The sequence below is a fragment of the Eleutherodactylus coqui genome, chromosome 3 (assembly GCF_035609145.1).
Source record: "Eleutherodactylus coqui strain aEleCoq1 chromosome 3, aEleCoq1.hap1, whole genome shotgun sequence".
Taxonomy (NCBI): Eukaryota; Metazoa; Chordata; class Amphibia; order Anura; family Eleutherodactylidae; genus Eleutherodactylus; species Eleutherodactylus coqui.
The window spans coordinates 74,801,384-74,821,128 of NC_089839.1; positions in this window are offsets into that span (position 1 = coordinate 74,801,384).

Consider the following 19,745-nt stretch of genomic DNA (forward strand, 5'->3'; position numbering starts at 1 on the left):
GTCTTTTGAATTGTCTTTAGAATGTTGGCAGTCTTTTGAACTGTCTATAGAATGTTGGCAGTCTATTGAACTGTCTATAGAATGTTGGCAGTCTTTAGAATGTTGGCAGTCGTTTAAACTGTCTTTAGAATGTTGGCAGTCTTTTAAACTGTCTTTAGAATGTTGGCAGTCTTTTGAACTGTCTATAGAATGTTGGCAGTCTTTAGAATGTTGGCAGTCTTTTAAACTGTCTTTAGAATGTTGGCAGTCTTTTGAATTGTCTTTAGAATGTTGGCAGTCTTTTAAACTGTCTTTAGAATGTTGGCAGTCTTTTGAATTGTCTTTAGAATGTTGGAAGTCATTTGAATTGTCTTTAGAATGTTAGCAGCCTTTTGAATTGTCTTTAGAATGTTGGGCAGTCTTTTGAATTGTCTTTAGAATGTTGGCAGTCTTTTGAACTGTCTTTAGAATGTTGGCAGTCTTTAGAATGTTGGCAGTCTTTTAAACTGTCTTTAGAATGTTGGCAGTCTTTTGAATTGTCTTTAGAATGTTGGCAGTCTTTTGAATTGTCTTTAGAAAGTTGGCAGTCTTTTGAACTGTCTATAGATTGTTGGCAGTCTTTTGAACTGTCTATAGAATGTTAGCAGTCTTTTGAACTATCTATAGAATGTTGGCAGTCTTTAGAATGTTGGCAGTCTTTTAAACTGTCTTTAGAATGTGGGCAGCTTTTTGAATTGTCTTCAGAATGTTGGCAGTCTTTTAAACTGTCTTTAGAATGTTGGCAGTCTTTTGAATTGTCTTTAGAATGTTGGCAGTCTTTTGAACTGTCTATAGAATGTTGGCAGTCTTTTGAACTGTTATATAGAATGTTGGCAGTCTTTTGAACTGTCTATAGAATGTTGGCAGTCTTTAGAATGTTGGCAGTCTTTTAAACTGTCTTTAGAATGTTGGCAGCCTTTTGAATTGTCTTTAGAATGTTGGCAGTCTTTTGAATTGTCTTTAGAATGTTGGCTGTGTTTTAAACTGTCTTTAGAATGTTGGCAGTCTTTTGAACTGTCTATAGAATGTTGGCAGTCTTTAGAATGTTGGCAGTCTTTTAAACTGTCTTTAGAATGTTGGCAGTCTTTTAAACTGTTTTTAGAATGTTGGCAGTTTTTTGAATTGTCTTTAGAATGTTGGCAGTCATTTGAATTATCTTTAGAATGTTGGCAGTCTTTTGAATTGTCTTTAGAATGTTGGCAGTCTTTTGAATTGTCTTTAGAATGTTGGCAGTCTTTTAAACTGTCTTTAGAATGTTGGCAGTCTTTTGAACTGTCTTTAGAATGTTGGCAGTCTTTTGAACTGTCTATAGAATGTTGGCAGTCTTTAGAATGTTGGCAGTCTTTTAAACTGTCTTTAGAATGTTGGCAGTCTTTTGAATTGTCTTTAGAATGTTGGCAGTCTTTTAAACTGTCTTTAGAATGTTGGCAGTCTTTTGAATTGTCTTTAGAATGTTGGAAGTCATTTGAATTGTCTTTAGAATGTTAGCAGCCTTTTGAATTGTCTTTAGAATGTTGGGCAGTCTTTTGAATTGTCTTTAGAATGTTGGCAGTCTTTTGAACTGTCTTTAGAATGTTGGCAGTCTTTAGAATGTTGGCAGTCTTTTAAACTGTCTTTAGAATGTTGGCAGTCTTTTGAATTGTCTTTAGAATGTTGGCAGTCTTTTGAATTGTCTTTAGAAAGTTGGCAGTCTTTTGAACTGTCTATAGATTGTTGGCAGTCTTTTGAACTGTCTATAGAATGTTAGCAGTCTTTTGAACTATCTATAGAATGTTGGCAGTCTTTAGAATGTTGGCAGTCTTTTAAACTGTCTTTAGAATGTGGGCAGCTTTTTGAATTGTCTTCAGAATGTTGGCAGTCTTTTAAACTGTCTTTAGAATGTTGGCAGTCTTTTGAATTGTCTTTAGAATGTTGGCAGTCTTTTGAACTGTCTATAGAATGTTGGCAGTCTTTTGAACTGTTATATAGAATGTTGGCAGTCTTTTGAACTGTCTATAGAATGTTGGCAGTCTTTAGAATGTTGGCAGTCTTTTAAACTGTCTTTAGAATGTTGGCAGCCTTTTGAATTGTCTTTAGAATGTTGGCAGTCTTTTGAATTGTCTTTAGAATGTTGGCTGTGTTTTAAACTGTCTTTAGAATGTTGGCAGTCTTTTGAACTGTCTATAGAATGTTGGCAGTCTTTAGAATGTTGGCAGTCTTTTAAACTGTCTTTAGAATGTTGGCAGTCTTTTAAACTGTCTTTAGAATGTTGGCAGTTTTTTGAATTGTCTTTAGAATGTTGGCAGTCATTTGAATTGTCTTTAGAATGTTGGCAGTCTTTTGAATTGTCTTTAAAATGTTGGCAGTCTTTTGAATTGTCTTTAGAATGTTGGCAGTCTTTTAAACTGTCTTTAGAATGTTGGCAGTCTTTTGAACTGTCTATAGAATGTTGGCAGTCTTTAGAATGTTGGCAGTCTTTTAAACTGTCTTTAGAATGTTGGCAGTCTTTTGAATTGTCTTTAGAATGTTGGCAGTCTTTTAAACTGTCTTTAGAATGTCGGCAGTCTTTTGAATTGTCTTTAGAACGTTGGCAGTCATTTGAATTGTCTTTAGAATGTTGACAGCCTTTTGAATTGTCTTTAGAATGTTGGCAGTCTTTTGAATTGTCTTTAGAATGTTGGCAGTCTTTTAAACTGTCTTTAGAATGTTGGCAGTATTTTGAATTGTCTTTAGAATGTTGGCAGTCTTTTGAATTGTCTTTAGAATGTTGGCAGTCTTTTGAACTGTCTATAGAATGTTGGCAGTCTTTTGAACTGTCTATAGAATGTTAGCAGTCTTTTGAACTGTCTATAGAATGTTGGCAGTCTTTTGAACTGTCTATAGAATGTTGGCACTCTTTAGAATGTTGGCAGTCGTTTAAACTGTCTTTAGAATGTTGGCAGCCTTTTGAATTGTCTTTAGAATGTTGGCAGTCTTTTGAATTGTCTTTAGAATGTTGGCAGTCTTTTAAACTGTCTATAGAATGTTGGCAGTCTTTAGAATGTTGGCAGTCTTTTAAACTGTCTTTAGAATGTTGGCAGTCTTTTGAATTGTCTTTAGAATGTTGGCAGTCTTTTAAACTGTCTTTAGAATGTTGGCAGTCTTTTGAATTGTCTTTAGAATGTTGGTAGTCATTTGAATTGTCTTTAGAATGTTAGCAGCCTTTTGAATTGTCTTTAGAATGTTGGGCAGTCTTTTGAATTGTCTTTAGAATGTTGGCAGTCTTTTGAACTGTCTTTAGAATGTTGGCAGTCTTAGAATGTTGGCAGTCTTTTAAACTGTCTTTAGAATGTTGGCAGTCTTTTGAATTGTCTTTAGAATGTTGGCAGTCTTTTGAATTGTCTTTAGAATGTTGGCAGTCTTTTGAACTGTCTATAGATTGTTGGCAGTCTTTTGAACTGTCTATAGAATGTTGGCAGTCTTTAGAATGTTGGCAGTCTTTTAAACTGTCTTTAGAATGTGGGCAGCTTTTTGAATTGTCTTCAGAATGTTGGCAGTCTTTTAAACTGTCTTTAGAATGTTGGCAGTCTTTTGAATTGTCTTTAGAATGTTGGCAGTCTTTTGAACTGTCTATAGAATGTTGGCAGTCTTTTGAACTGTTATATAGAATGTTGGCAGTCTTTTGAACTGTCTATAGAATGTTGGCAGTCTTTAGAATGTTGGCAGTCTTTTAAACTGTCTTTAGAATGTTGGCAGTCTTTTGAATTGTTTTTAGAATGTTGGCTTTGTTCTAAACTGTCTTTAGAATGTTGGCAGTCTTTTGAACTGTCTTTAGAATGTTGGCAGTCTTTAGAATGTTGGCAGTCTTTTAAACTGTCTTTAGAATGTTGGCAGTCTTTTGAACTGTCTATAGAATGTTGGCAGTCTTTTGAACTGTCTATAGAATGTTGGCAGTCTTTAGAATGTTGGCAGTCTTTTAAACTGTCTTTAGAATGTTGGCAGTCTTTTGAATTGTCTTTAGAATGTTGGCAGTCTTTTGAACTGTCTATAGAATGTTGGCAGTCTTTTGAACTGTCTATAGAATGTTGGCAGTCTTTAGAATGTTGGCCGTATTTTAATCTGTTTTTAGAATGTTGGCAGTCTTTTGAATTGTCTTTAGAATGTTGGCAGTCATTTGAATTGTCTTTAGAATGTTGGCAGCCTTTTGAATTGTCTTTAGAATGTTGGCAGTCTTTTGAATTGTCTTTAGAATGTTGGCTGTCTTTTGAACTGTCTTTAGAATGTTGGCAGTCTTTAGAATGTTGGCAGTCTTTTAAACTGTCTTTAGAATGTTGGCAGTCTTTTGAATTGTTTTTAGAATGTTGGCAGTCTTTTGAATTGTCTTTAGAATGTTGGCAGTCTTTTGAACTGTCTATAGAATGTTGGCAGTCTTTAGAATGTTGGCAGTCTTTTAAACTGTCTTTAGAATGTTGGCAGCCTTTTGAATTGTCTATAGAATGTTGGCAGTCTTTTAAACTGTCTTTAGAATGTTGGCAGTCTTTTGAATTGTCTTTAGAATGTTGGCAGTCTTTTAAACTGTCTTTAGAATGTTGGCAGTCTTTTGAATTGTCTTTAGAATGTTGGCAGTCTTTTGAATTGTCTTTAGAATGTTGGCAGTCTTTTGAACTGTCTATAGAATGTTGGCAGTCTTTTGAACTGTCTATAGAATGTTGGCAGTCTTTAGAATGTTGGCCGTATTTTAATCTGTCTTTAGAATGTTGGCAGTCTTTTGAATTGTCTTTAGAATGTTGGCAGTCATTTGAATTGTCTTTAGAATGTTGGCAGCCTTTTGAATTGTCTTTAGAATGTTGGCAGTCTTTTGAATTGTCTTTAGAATGTTGGCTGTCTTTTGAACTGTCTTTAGAATGTTGGCAGTCTTTAGAATGTTGGCAGTCTTTTAAACTGTCTTTAGAATGTTGGCAGTCTTTTGAATTGTTTTTAGAATGTTGGCAGTCTTTTGAATTGTCTTTAGAATGTTGGCAGTCTTTTGAACTGTCTATAGAATGTTGGCAGTCTTTTGAACTGTCTATAGAATGTTGGCAGTCTTTAGAATGTTGGCAGTCTTTTAAACTGTCTTTAGAATGTTGGCAGCCTTTTGAATTGTCTATAGAATGTTGGCAGTCTTTTAAACTGTCTTTAGAATGTTGGTAGTCTTTTGAATTGTCTTTAGAATGTTGGCAGTCTTTTAAACTGTCTTTAGAATGTTGGCAGTCTTTTGAATTGTCTTTAGAATGTTGGCAGTCTTTTGAATTGTCTTTAGAATGTTGGCAGTCTTTTGAACTGTCTATAGAATGTTGGCAGTCTTTTGAACTGTCTATAGAATGTTGGCACTCTTTAGAATGTTGGCAGTCGTTTAAACTGTCTTTAGAATGTTGGCAGCCTTTTGAATTGTCTTTAGAATGTTGGCAGTCTTTTGAATTGTCTTTAGAATGTTGGCAGTCTTTTAAACTGTCTTTAGAATGTTGGCACTCTTTTGAATTGTCTTTAGAATGTTGGCAGTCTTTTGAATTGTCTTTAGAATGTTGGCAGTCTTTTAAACTGTCTTTAGAATGTTGGCAGTCTTTTGAACTGTCTATAGAATGTTGGCAGTCTTTAGAATGTTGGCAGTCTTTTAAACTGTCTTTAGAATGTTGGCAGTCTTTTAAACTGTCTTTAGAATGTTGGCAGTTTTTTGAATTGTCTTTAGAATGTTGGCAGTCATTTGAATTGTCTTTAGAATGTTGGCAGTCTTTTGAATTGTCTTTAGAATGTTGGCAGTCTTTTGAATTGTCTTTAGAATGTTGGCAGTCTTTTAAACTGTCTTTAGAATGTTGGCAGTCTTTTGAACTGTCTATAGAATGTTGGCAGTCTTTAGAATGTTGGCAGTCTTTTAAACTGTCTTTAGAATGTTGGCAGTCTTTTGAATTGTCTTTAGAATGTTGGCAGTCTTTTAAACTGTCTTTAGAATGTCGGCAGTCTTTTGAATTGTCTTTAGAACGTTGGCAGTCATTTGAATTGTCTTTAGAATGTTGACAGCCTTTTGAATTGTCTTTAGAATGTTGGCAGTCTTTTGAATTGTCTTTAGAATGTTGGCAGTCTTTTAAACTGTCTTTAGAATGTTGGCAGTATTTTGAATTGTCTTTAGAATGTTGGCAGTCTTTTGAATTGTCTTTAGAATGTTGGCAGTCTTTTGAACTGTCTATAGAATGTTGGCAGTCTTTTGAACTGTCTATAGAATGTTAGCAGTCTTTTGAACTGTCTATAGAATGTTGGCAGTCTTTTGAACTGTCTATAGAATGTTGGCACTCTTTAGAATGTTGGCAGTCGTTTAAACTGTCTTTAGAATGTTGGCAGCCTTTTGAATTGTCTTTAGAATGTTGGCAGTCTTTTGAATTGTCTTTAGAATGTTGGCAGTCTTTTAAACTGTCTATAGAATGTTGGCAGTCTTTAGAATGTTGGCAGTCTTTTAAACTGTCTTTAGAATGTTGGCAGTCTTTTGAATTGTCTTTAGAATGTTGGCAGTCTTTTAAACTGTCTTTAGAATGTTGGCAGTCTTTTGAATTGTCTTTAGAATGTTGGTAGTCATTTGAATTGTCTTTAGAATGTTAGCAGCCTTTTGAATTGTCTTTAGAATGTTGGGCAGTCTTTTGAATTGTCTTTAGAATGTTGGCAGTCTTTTGAACTGTCTTTAGAATGTTGGCAGTCTTAGAATGTTGGCAGTCTTTTAAACTGTCTTTAGAATGTTGGCAGTCTTTTGAATTGTCTTTAGAATGTTGGCAGTCTTTTGAATTGTCTTTAGAATGTTGGCAGTCTTTTGAACTGTCTATAGATTGTTGGCAGTCTTTTGAACTGTCTATAGAATGTTAGCAGTCTTTTGAACTGTCTATAGAATGTTGGCAGTCTTTAGAATGTTGGCAGTCTTTTAAACTGTCTTTAGAATGTGGGCAGCTTTTTGAATTGTCTTCAGAATGTTGGCAGTCTTTTAAACTGTCTTTAGAATGTTGGCAGTCTTTTGAATTGTCTTTAGAATGTTGGCAGTCTTTTGAACTGTCTATAGAATGTTGGCAGTCTTTTGAACTGTTATATAGAATGTTGGCAGTCTTTTGAACTGTCTATAGAATGTTGGCAGTCTTTAGAATGTTGGCAGTCTTTTAAACTGTCTTTAGAATGTTGGCAGTCTTTTGAATTGTTTTTAGAATGTTGGCTTTGTTCTAAACTGTCTTTAGAATGTTGGCAGTCTTTTGAACTGTCTTTAGAATGTTGGCAGTCTTTAGAATGTTGGCAGTCTTTTAAACTGTCTTTAGAATGTTGGCAGTCTTTTGAACTGTCTATAGAATGTTGGCAGTCTTTTGAACTGTCTATAGAATGTTGGCAGTCTTTAGAATGTTGGCAGTCTTTTAAACTGTCTTTAGAATGTTGGCAGTCTTTTGAATTGTCTTTAGAATGTTGGCAGTCTTTTGAACTGTCTATAGAATGTTGGCAGTCTTTTGAACTGTCTATAGAATGTTGGCAGTCTTTAGAATGTTGGCCGTATTTTAATCTGTCTTTAGAATGTTGGCAGTCTTTTGAATTGTCTTTAGAATGTTGGCAGTCATTTGAATTGTCTTTAGAATGTTGGCAGCCTTTTGAATTGTCTTTAGAATGTTGGCAGTCTTTTGAATTGTCTTTAGAATGTTGGCTGTCTTTTGAACTGTCTTTAGAATGTTGGCAGTCTTTAGAATGTTGGCAGTCTTTTAAACTGTCTTTAGAATGTTGGCAGTCTTTTGAATTGTTTTTAGAATGTTGGCAGTCTTTTGAATTGTCTTTAGAATGTTGGCAGTCTTTTGAACTGTCTATAGAATGTTGGCAGTCTTTAGAATGTTGGCAGTCTTTTAAACTGTCTTTAGAATGTTGGCAGTCTTTTGAATTGTCTATAGAATGTTGGCAGTCTTTTAAACTGTCTTTAGAATGTTGGCAGTCTTTTGAATTTTCTTTAGAATGTTGGCAGTCTTTTAAACTGTCTTTAGAATGTTGGCAGTCTTTTGAATTGTCTTTAGAATGTTGGCAGTCTTTTGAATTGTCTTTAGAATGTTGGCAGTCTTTTGAACTGTCTATAGAATGTTGGCAGTCTTTTGAACTGTCTATAGAATGTTGGCAGTCTTTAGAATGTTGGCCGTATTTTAATCTGTCTTTAGAATGTTGGCAGTCTTTTGAATTGTCTTTAGAATGTTGGCAGTCATTTGAATTGTCTTTAGAATGTTGGCAGCCTTTTGAATTGTCTTTAGAATGTTGGCAGTCTTTTGAATTGTCTTTAGAATGTTGGCTGTCTTTTGAACTGTCTTTAGAATGTTGGCAGTCTTTAGAATGTTGGCAGTCTTTTAAACTGTCTTTAGAATGTTGGCAGTCTTTTGAATTGTTTTTAGAATGTTGGCAGTCTTTTGAATTGTCTTTAGAATGTTGGCAGTCTTTTGAACTGTCTATAGAATGTTGGCAGTCTTTTGAACTGTCTATAGAATGTTGGCAGTCTTTAGAATGTTGGCAGTCTTTTAAACTGTCTTTAGAATGTTGGCAGCCTTTTGAATTGTCTATAGAATGTTGGCAGTCTTTTAAACTGTCTTTAGAATGTTGGTAGTCTTTTGAATTGTCTTTAGAATGTTGGCAGTCTTTTAAACTGTCTTTAGAATGTTGGCAGTCTTTTGAATTGTCTTTAGAATGTTGGCAGTCTTTTGAATTGTCTTTAGAATGTTGGCAGTCTTTTGAACTGTCTATAGAATGTTGGCAGTCTTTTGAACTGTCTATAGAATGTTGGCACTCTTTAGAATGTTGGCAGTCGTTTAAACTGTCTTTAGAATGTTGGCAGCCTTTTGAATTGTCTTTAGAATGTTGGCAGTCTTTTGAATTGTCTTTAGAATGTTGGCAGTCTTTTAAACTGTCTTTAGAATGTTGGCACTCTTTTGAATTGTCTTTAGAATGTTGGCAGTCTTTTGAATTGTCTTTAGAATGTTGGCAGTCTTTTAAACTGTCTTTAGAATGTTGGCAGTCTTTTGAACTGTCTATAGAATGTTGGCAGTCTTTAGAATGTTGGCAGTCTTTTAAACTGTCTTTAGAATGTTGGCAGTCTTTTGAATTGTCTTTAGAATGTTGGCAGTCTTTTGAATTGTCTTTAGAATGTTGGTAGTCATTTGAATTGTCTTTAGAATGTTAGCAGCCTTTTGAATTGTCTTTAGAATGTTGGGCAGTCTTTTGAATTGTCTTTAGAATGTTGGCAGTCTTTTGAACTGTCTTTAGAATGTTGGCAGTCTTAGAATGTTGGCAGTCTTTTAAACTGTCTTTAGAATGTTGGCAGTCTTTTGAATTGTCTTTAGAATGTTGGCAGTCTTTTGAATTGTATTTAGAATGTTGGCAGTCTTTTGAACTGTCTATAGATTGTTGGCAGTCTTTTGAACTGTCTATAGAATGTTAGCAGTCTTTTGAACTGTCTATAGAATGTTGGCAGTCTTTAGAATGTTGGCAGTCTTTTAAACTGTCTTTAGAATGTGGGCAGCTTTTTGAATTGTCTTCAGAATGTTGGCAGTCTTTTAAACTGTCTTTAGAATGTTGGCAGTCTTTTGAATTGTCTTTAGAATGTTGGCAGTCTTTTGAACTGTCTATAGAATGTTGGCAGTCTTTTGAACTGTTATATAGAATGTTGGCAGTCTTTTGAACTGTCTATAGAATGTTGGCAGTCTTTAGAATGTTGGCAGTCTTTTAAACTGTCTTTAGAATGTTGGCAGCCTTTTGAATTGTCTTTAGAATGTTGGCAGTCTTTTGAATTGTTTTTAGAATGTTGGCTTTGTTCTAAACTGTCTTTAGAATGTTGGCAGTCTTTTGAACTGTCTTTAGAATGTTGGCAGTCTTTAGAATGTTGGCAGTCTTTTAAACTGTCTTTAGAATGTTGGCAGTCTTTTGAACTGTCTATAGAATGTTGGCAGTCTTTTGAACTGTCTATAGAATGTTGGCAGTCTTTAGAATGTTGGCAGTCTTTTAAACTGTCTTTAGAATGTTGGCAGTCTTTTGAATTGTCTTTAGAATGTTGGCAGTCTTTTGAACTGTCTATAGAATGTTGGCAGTCTTTTGAACTGTCTATAGAATGTTGGCAGTCTTTAGAATGTTGGCCGTATTTTAATCTGTCTTTAGAATGTTGGCAGTCTTTTGAATTGTCTTTAGAATGTTGGCAGTCATTTGAATTGTCTTTAGAATGTTGGCAGCCTTTTGAATTGTCTTTAGAATGTTGGCAGTCTTTTGAATTGTCTTTAGAATGTTGGCTGTCTTTTGAACTGTCTTTAGAATGTTGGCAGTCTTTAGAATGTTGGCAGTCTTTTAAACTGTCTTTAGAATGTTGGCAGTCTTTTGAATTGTTTTTAGAATGTTGGCAGTCTTTTGAATTGTCTTTAGAATGTTGGCAGTCTTTTGAACTGTCTATAGAATGTTGGCAGTCTTTAGAATGTTGGCAGTCTTTTAAACTGTCTTTAGAATGTTGGCAGCCTTTTGAATTGTCTATAGAATGTTGGCAGTCTTTTAAACTGTCTTTAGAATGTTGGCAGTCTTTTGAATTGTCTTTAGAATGTTGGCAGTCTTTTAAACTGTCTTTAGAATGTTGGCAGTCTTTTGAATTGTCTTTAGAATGTTGGCAGTCTTTTGAATTGTCTTTAGAATGTTGGCAGTCTTTTGAACTGTCTATAGAATGTTGGCAGTCTTTTGAACTGTCTATAGAATGTTGGCAGTCTTTAGAATGTTGGCAGTCGTTTAAACTGTCTTTAGAATGTTGGCAGCCTTTTGAATTGTCTTTAGAATGTTGGCAGTCTTTTGAATTGTCTTTAGAATGTTGGCAGTCTTTTAAACTGTCTTTAGAATGTTGGCAGTCTTTTGAATTGTCTTTAGAATGTTGGCAGTCTTTTGAATTGTCTTTAGAATGTTGGCAGTCTTTTAAACTGTCTTTAGAATGTTGGCAGTCTTTTGAACTGTCTATAGAATGTTTGCAGTCTTTAGAATGTTGGCAGTCTTTTAAACTGTCTTTAGAATGTTGGCAGTCTTTTGAATTGTCTTTAGAATGTTGGCAGTCTTTTAAACTGTCTTTAGAATGTTGGCAGTCTTTTGAATTGTCTTTAGAATGTTGGTAGTCATTTGAATTGTCTTTAGAATGTTAGCAGCCTTTTGAATTGTCTTTAGAATGTTGGGCAGTCTTTTGAATTGTCTTTAGAATGTTGGCAGTCTTTTGAACTGTCTTTAGAATGTTGGCAGTCTTTAGAATGTTGGCAGTCTTTTAAACTGTCTTTAGAATGTTGGCAGTCTTTTGAATTGTCTTTAGAATGTTGGCAGTCTTTTGAATTGTCTTTAGAATGTTGGCAGTCTTTTGAACTGTCTATAGATTGTTGGCAGTCTTTTGAACTGTCTATAGAATGTTAGCAGTCTTTTGAACTGTCTATAGAATGTTGGCAGTCTTTAGAATGTTGGCAGTCTTTTAAACTGTCTTTAGAATGTGGGCAGCTTTTTGAATTGTCTTCAGAATGTTGGCAGTCTTTTAAACTGTCTTTAGAATGTTGGCAGTCTTTTGAATTGTCTTTAGAATGTTGGCAGTCTTTTGAACTGTCTATAGAATGTTGGCAGTCTTTTGAACTGTTATACAGAATGTTGGCAGTCTTTTGAACTGTCTATAGAATGTTGGCAGTCTTTAGAATGTTGGCAGTCTTTTAAACTGTCTTTAGAATGTTGGCAGCCTTTTGAATTGTCTTTAGAATGTTGGCAGTCTTTTGAATTGTCTTTAGAATGTTGGCAGTCTTTTGAATTGTTTTTAGAATGTTGGCAGTCTTTTGAATTGTCTTTAGAATGTTGGCAGTCTTTAGAATGTTGGCAGTCTTTTAAACTGTCTTTAGAATGTTGGCAGTCTTTTGAATTGTTTTTAGAATGTTGGCAGTCTTTTGAATTGTCTTTAGAATGTTGGCAGTCTTTTGAACTGTCTATAGAATGTTGGCAGTCTTTTGAACTGTCTATAGAATGTTGGCAGTCTTTAGAATGTTGGCAGTCTTTTAAACTGTCTTTAGAATGTTGGCAGCCTTTTAAATTGTTTATAGAATGTTGGCAGTCTTTTAAACTGTCTTTAGTATGTTGGTAGTCTTTTGAATTGTCTTTAGAATGTTGGCAGTCTTTTAAACTGTCTTTAGAATGTTGGCAGTCTTTTGAATTGTCTTTAGAATGTTGGCAGTCTTTTGAATTGTCTTTAGAATGTTGGCAGTCTTTTGAACTGTCTATAGAATGTTGGCAGTCTTTTGAACTGTCTATAGAATGTTGGCACTCTTTAGAATGTTGGCAGTCGTTTAAACTGTCTTTAGAATGTTGGCAGCCTTTTGAATTGTCTTTAGAATGTTGGCAGTCTTTTGAATTGTCTTTAGAATGTTGGCAGTCTTTTAAACTGTCTTTAGAATGTTGGCACTCTTTTGAATTGTCTTTAGAATGTTGGCAGTCTTTTGAATTGTCTTTAGAATGTTGGCAGTCTTTTAAACTGTCTTTAGAATGTTGGCAGTCTTTTGAACTGTCTATAGAATGTTGGCAGTCTTTAGAATGTTGGCAGTCTTTTAAACTGTCTTTAGAATGTTGGCAGTCTTTTGAATTGTCTTTAGAATGTTGGCAGTCTTTTGAATTGTCTTTAGAATGTTGGTAGTCATTTGAATTGTCTTTAGAATGTTAGCAGCCTTTTGAATTGTCTTTAGAATGTTGGGCAGTCTTTTGAATTGTCTTTAGAATGTTGGCAGTCTTTTGAACTGTCTTTAGAATGTTGGCAGTCTTAGAATGTTGGCAGTCTTTTAAACTGTCTTTAGAATGTTGGCAGTCTTTTGAATTGTCTTTAGAATGTTGGCAGTCTTTTGAATTGTCTTTAGAATGTTGGCAGTCTTTTGAACTGTCTATAGATTGTTGGCAGTCTTTTGAACTGTCTATAGAATGTTAGCAGTCTTTTGAACTGTCTATAGAATGTTGGCAGTCTTTAGAATGTTGGCAGTCTTTTAAACTGTCTTTAGAATGTGGGCAGCTTTTTGAATTGTCTTCAGAATGTTGGCAGTCTTTTAAACTGTCTTTAGAATGTTGGCAGTCTTTTGAATTGTCTTTAGAATGTTGGCAGTCTTTTGAACTGTCTATAGAATGTTGGCAGTCTTTTGAACTGTTATATAGAATGTTGGCAGTCTTTTGAACTGTCTATAGAATGTTGGCAGTCTTTTGAACTGTCTATAGAATGTTGGCAGTCTTTAGAATGTTGGCAGTCTTTTAAACTGTCTTTAGAATGTTGGCAGCCTTTTGAATTGTCTTTAAAATGTTGGCAGTCTTTTGAATTGTTTTTAGAATGTTGGCTTTGTTCTAAACTGTCTTTAGAATGTTGGCAGTCTTTTGAACTGTCTTTAGAATGTTGGCAGTCTTTAGAATGTTGGCAGTCTTTTAAACTGTCTTTAGAATGTTGGCAGTCTTTTGAACTGTCTATAGAATGTTGGCAGTCTTTAGAATGTTGGCAGTCTTTTAAACTGTCTTTAGAATGTTGGCAGTCTTTTGAATTGTCTTTAGAATGTTGGCAGTCTTTTGAACTGTCTATAGAATGTTGGCAGTCTATTGAACTGTCTTTAGAATGTTGGCAGTCTTTTGAATTGTTTTTAGAATGTTGGCAGTCTTTTGAATTGTCTTTAGAATGTTGGCAGTCTTTTGAATTGTCTTTAGAATGTTGGCAGTCATTTGAATTGTCTTTAGAATGTTGGCAGCCTTTTGAATTGTCTTTAGAATGTTGGCAGTCTTTTGAATTGTCTTTAGAATGTTGGCTGTCTTTTGAACTGTCTTTAGAATGTTGGCAGTCTTTAGAATGTTGGCAGTCTTTTAAACTGTCTTTAGAATGTTGGCAGTCTTTTGAATTGTTTTTAGAATGTTGGCAGTCTTTTGAATTGTCTTTAGAATGTTGGCAGTCTTTTGAACTGTCTATAGAATGTTGGCAGTCTTTAGAATGTTGGCAGTCTTTTAAACTGTCTTTAGAATGTTGGCAGCCTTTTGAATTGTCTATAGAATGTTGGCAGTCTTTTAAACTGTCTTTAGAATGTTGGCAGTCTTTTGAATTGTCTTTAGAATGTTGGCAGTCTTTTAAACTGTCTTTAGAATGTTGGCAGTCTTTTGAATTGTCTTTAGAATGTTGGCAGTCTTTTGAATTGTCTTTAGAATGTTGGCAGTCTTTTGAACTGTCTATAGAATGTTGGCAGTCTTTTGAACTGTCTATAGAATGTTGGCAGTCTTTAGAATGTTGGCAGTCGTTTAAACTGTCTTTAGAATGTTGGCAGCCTTTTGAATTGTCTTTAGAGTGTTGGCAGTCTTTTGAATTGTCTTTAGAATGTTGGCAGTCTTTTAAACTGTCTTTAGAATGTTGGCAGTCTTTTGAATTGTCTTTAGAATGTTGGCAGTCTTTTGAATTGTCTTTAGAATGTTGGCAGTCTTTTAAACTGTCTTTAGAATGTTGGCAGTCTTTTGAACTGTCTATAGAATGTTGGCAGTCTTTAGAATGTTGGCAGTCTTTTAAACTGTCTTTAGAATGTTGGCAGTCTTTTGAATTGTCTTTAGAATGTTGGCAGTCTTTTAAACTGTCTTTAGAATGTTGGCAGTCTTTTGAATTGTCTTTAGAATGTTGGTAGTCATTTGAATTGTCTTTAGAATGTTAGCAGCCTTTTGAATTGTCTTTAGAATGTTGGGCAGTCTTTTGAATTGTCTTTAGAATGTTGGCAGTCTTTTGAACTGTCTTTAGAATGTTGGCAGTCTTTAGAATGTTGGCAGTCTTTTAAACTGTCTTTAGAATGTTGGCAGTCTTTTGAATTGTCTTTAGAATGTTGGCAGTCTTTTGAATTGTCTTTAGAATGTTGGCAGTCTTTTGAACTGTCTATAGATTGTTGGCAGTCTTTTGAACTGTCTATAGAATGTTAGCAGTCTTTTGAACTGTCTATAGAATGTTGGCAGTCTTTAGAATGTTGGCAGTCTTTTAAACTGTCTTTAGAATGTGGGCAGCTTTTTGAATTGTCTTCAGAATGTTGGCAGTCTTTTAAACTGTCTTTAGAATGTTGGCAGTCTTTTGAATTGTCTTTAGAATGTTGGCAGTCTTTTGAACTGTCTATAGAATGTTGGCAGTCTTTTAAACTGTCTTTAGAATGTTGGCAGCCTTTTGAATTGTCTTTAGAATGTTGGCAGTCTTTTGAATTGTCTTTAGAATGTTGGCAGTCTTTTGAACTGTCTTTAGAATGTTGGCAGTCTTTTGAACTGTCTTTAGAATGTTGGCAGTCTTTAGAATGTTGGCAGTCTTTTAAACTGTCTTTAGAATGTTGGCAGTCTTTTGAACTGTCTATAGAATGTTGGCAGTCTTTTGAACTGTCTATAGAATGTTGGCAGTCTTTAGAATGTTGGCAGTCTTTTAAACTGTCTTTAGAATGTTGGCAGTCTTTTGAATTGTCTTTAGAATGTTGGCAGTCTTTTGAACTGTCTATAGAATGTTGGCAGTCTTTTGAACTGTCTATAGAATGTTGGCAGTCTTTAGAATGTTGGCCGTATTTTAATCTGTCTTTAGAATGTTGGCAGTCTTTTGAATTGTCTTTAGAATGTTGGCAGTCATTTGAATTGTCTTTAGAATGTTGGCAGCCTTTTGAATTGTCTTTAGAATGTTGGCAGTCTTTTGAATTGTCTTTAGAATGTTGGCTGTCTTTTGAACTGTCTTTAGAATGTTGGCAGTCTTTAGAATGTTGGCAGTCTTTTAAACTGTCTTTAGAATGTTGGCAGTCTTTTGAATTGTTTTTAGAATGTTGGCAGTCTTTTGAATTGTCTTTAGAATGTTGGCAGTCTTTTGAACTGTCTATAGAATGTTGGCAGTCTTTTGAACTGTCTATAGAATGTTGGCAGTCTTTAGAATGTTGGCAGTCTTTTAAACTGTCTTTAGAATGTTGGCAGCCTTTTGAATTGTCTATAGAATGTTGGCAGTCTTTTAAACTGTCTTTAGAATGTTGGTAGTCTTTTGAATTGTCTTTAGAATGTTGGCAGTCTTTTAAACTGTATTTAGAATGTTGGCAGTCTTTTGAATTGTCTTTAGAATGTTGGCAGTCTTTTGAATTGTCTTTAGAATGTTGGCAGTCTTTTGAACTGTCTATAGAATGTTGGCAGTCTTTTGAACTGTCTATAGAATGTTGGCAGTCTTTAGAATGTTGGCAGTCGTTTAAACTGTCTTTAGAATGTTGGCAGTCTTTTAAACTGTCTTTAGAATGTTGGCAGTCTTTTGAACTGTCTATAGAATGTTGGCAGTCTTTAGAATGTTGGCAGTCTTTTAAACTGTCTTTAGAATGTTGGCAGTCTTTTGAATTGTCTTTAGAATGTTGGCAGTCTTTTAAACTGTCTTTAGAATGTTGGCAGTCTTTTGAATTGTCTTTAGAATGTTGGTAGTCATTTGAATTGTCTTTAGAATGTTAGCAGCCTTTTGAATTGTCTTTAGAATGTTGGGCAGTCTTTTGAATTGTCTTTAGAATGTTGGCAGTCTTTTGAACTGTCTTTAGAATGTTGGCAGTCTTTAGAATGTTGGCAGTCTTTTAAACTGTCTTTAGAATGTTGGCAGTCTTTTGAATTGTCTTTAGAATGTTGGCAGTCTTTTGAATTGTCTTTAGAATGTTGGCAGTCTTTTGAACTGTCTATAGATTGTTGGCAGTCTTTTGAACTGTCTATAGAATGTTAGCAGTCTTTTGAACTGTCTATAGAATGTTGGCAGTCTTTAGAATGTTGGCAGTCTTTTAAACTGTCTTTAGAATGTGGCAGCTTTTTGAATTGTCTTCAGAATGTTGGCAGTCTTTTAAACTGTCTTTAGAATGTTGGCAGTCTTTTGAATTGTCTTTAGAATGTTGGCAGTCTTTTGAACTGTCTATAGAATGTTGGCAGTCTTTTGAACTGTCTATAGAATGTTGGCAGTCTTTAGAATGTTGGCAGTCTTTTAAACTGTCTTTAGAATGTTGGCAGCCTTTTGAATTGTCTTTAGAATGTTGGCAGTCTTTTGAATTGTCTTTAGAATGTTGGCTGTGTTTTAAACTGTCTTTAGAATGTTGGCAGTCTTTTGAACTGTCTTTAGAATGTTGGCAGTCTTTAGAATGTTGGCAGTCTTTTAAACTGTCTTTAGAATGTTGGCAGTCTTTTGAACTGTCTATAGAATGTTGGCAGTCTTTTGAACTGTCTATAGAATGTTGGCAGTCTTTAGAATGTTGGCAGTCTTTTAAACTGTCTTTAGAATGTTGGCAGTCTTTTGAATTGTCTATAGAATGTTGGCAGTCTTTTGAACTGTCTATAGAATGTTGGCAGTCTTTTGAACTGTCTATAGAATGTTGGCAGTCTTTAGAATGTTGGCCGTATTTTAATCTGTCTTTAGAATGTTGGCAGTCTTTTGAATTGTCTTTAGAATGTTGGCAGTCATTTGAATTGTCTTTAGAATGTTGGCAGCCTTTTGAATTGTCTTTAGAATGTTGGCAGTCTTTTGAATTGTCTTTAGAATGTTGGCTGTCTTTTGAACTGTCTTTAGAATGTTGGCAGTCTTTAGAATGTTGGCAGTCTTTTAAACTGTCTTTAGAATGTTGGCAGTCTTTTGAATTGTTTTTAGAATGTTGGCAGTCTTTTGAATTGTCTTTAGAATGTTGGCAGTCTTTTGAACTGTCTATAGAATGTTGGCAGTCTTTTGAACTGTCTATAGAATGTTGGCAGTCTTTAGAATGTTGGCAGTCTTTTAAACTGTCTTTAGAATGTTGGCAGCCTTTTGAATTGTCTATAGAATGTTGGCAGTCTTTTAAACTGTCTTTAGAATGTTGGTAGTCTTTTGAATTGTCTTTAGAATGTTGGCAGTCTTTTAAACTGTCTTTAGAATGTTGGCAGTCTTTTGAATTGTCTTTAGAATGTTGGCAGTCTTTTGAATTGTCTTTAGAATGTTGGCAGTCTTTTGAACTGTCTATAGAATGTTGGCAGTCTTTTGAACTGTCTATAGAATGTTGGCAGTCTTTAGAATGTTGGCAGTCGTTTAAACTGTCTTTAGAATGTTGGCAGTCTTTTAAACTGTCTTTAGAATGTTGGCAGTCTTTTGAACTGTCTATAGAATGTTGGCAGTCTTTAGAATGTTGGCAGTCTTTTAAACTGTCTTTAGAATGTTGGCAGTCTTTTGAATTGTCTTTAGAATGTTGGCAGTCTTTTAAACTGTCTTTAGAATGTTGGCAGTCTTTTGAATTGTCTTTAGAATGTTGGAAGTCATTTGAATTGTCTTTAGAATGTTAGCAGCCTTTTGAATTGTCTTTAGAATGTTGGGCAGTCTTTTGAATTGTCTTTAGAATGTTGGCAGTCTTTTGAACTGTCTTTAGAATGTTGGCAGTCTTTAGAATGTTGGCAGTCTTTTAAACTGTCTTTAGAATGTTGGCAGTCTTTTGAATTGTCTTTAGAATGTTGGCAGTCTTTTGAACTGTCTATAGAATGTTGGCAGTCTTTTGAACTGTCTATAGAATGTTGGCAGTCTTTAGAATGTTGGCCGTATTTTAATCTGTCTTTAGAATGTTGGCAGTCTTTTGAATTGTCTTTAGAATGTTGGCAGTCTTTTAAACTGTCTTTAGAATGTTGGCAGTCTTTTGAACTGTCTTTAGAATGTTGGCAGTCTTTTGAACTGTCTATAGAATGTTGGCAGTCTTTAGAATGTTGGCAGTCTTTTAAACTGTCTTTAGAATGTTGGCAGTCTTTTGAATTGTCTTTAGAATGTTGGCAGTCTTTTAAACTGTCTTTAGAATGTTGGCAGTCTTTTGAATTGTCTTTAGAATGTTGGAAGTCATTTGAATTGTCTTTAGAATGTTAGCAGCCTTTTGAATTGTCTTTAGAATGTTGGGCAGTCTTTTGAATTGTCTTTAGAATGTTGGCAGTCTTTTGAACTGTCTTTAGAATGTTGGCAGTCTTTAGAATGTTGGCAGTCTTTTAAACTGTCTTTAGAATGTTGGCAGTCTTTTGAATTGTCTTTAGAATGTTGGCAGTCTTTTGAATTGTCTTTAGAAAGTTGGCAGTCTTTTGAACTGTCTATAGATTGTTGGCAGTCTTTTGAACTGTCTATAGAATGTTAGCAGTCTTTTGAACTATCTATAGAATGTTGGCAGTCTTTAGAATGTTGGCAGTCTTTTAAACTGTCTTTAGAATGTGGGCAGCTTTTTGAATTGTCTTCAGAATGTTGGCAGTCTTTTAAACTGTCTTTAGAATGTTGGCAGTCTTTTGAATTGTCTTTAGAATGTTGGCAGTCTTTTGAACTGTCTATAGAATGTTGGCAGTCTTTTGAACTGTTATATAGAATGTTGGCAGTCTTTTGAACTGTCTATAGAATGTTGGCAGTCTTTAGAATGTTGGCAGTCTTTTAAACTGTCTTTAGAATGTTGGCAGCCTTTTGAATTGTCTTTAGAATGTTGGCAGTCTTTTGAATTGTCTTTAGAATGTTGGCTGTGTTTTAAACTGTCTTTAGAATGTTGGCAGTCTTTTGAACTGTCTATAGAATGTTGGCAGTCTTTAGAATGTTGGCAGTCTTTTAAACTGTCTTTAGAATGTTGGCAGTCTTTTAAACTGTTTTTAGAATGTTGGCAGTTTTTTGAATTGTCTTTAGAATGTTGGCAGTCATTTGAATTGTCTTTAGAATGTTGGCAGTCTTTTGAATTGTCTTTAGAATGTTGGCAGTCTTTTGAATTGTCTTTAGA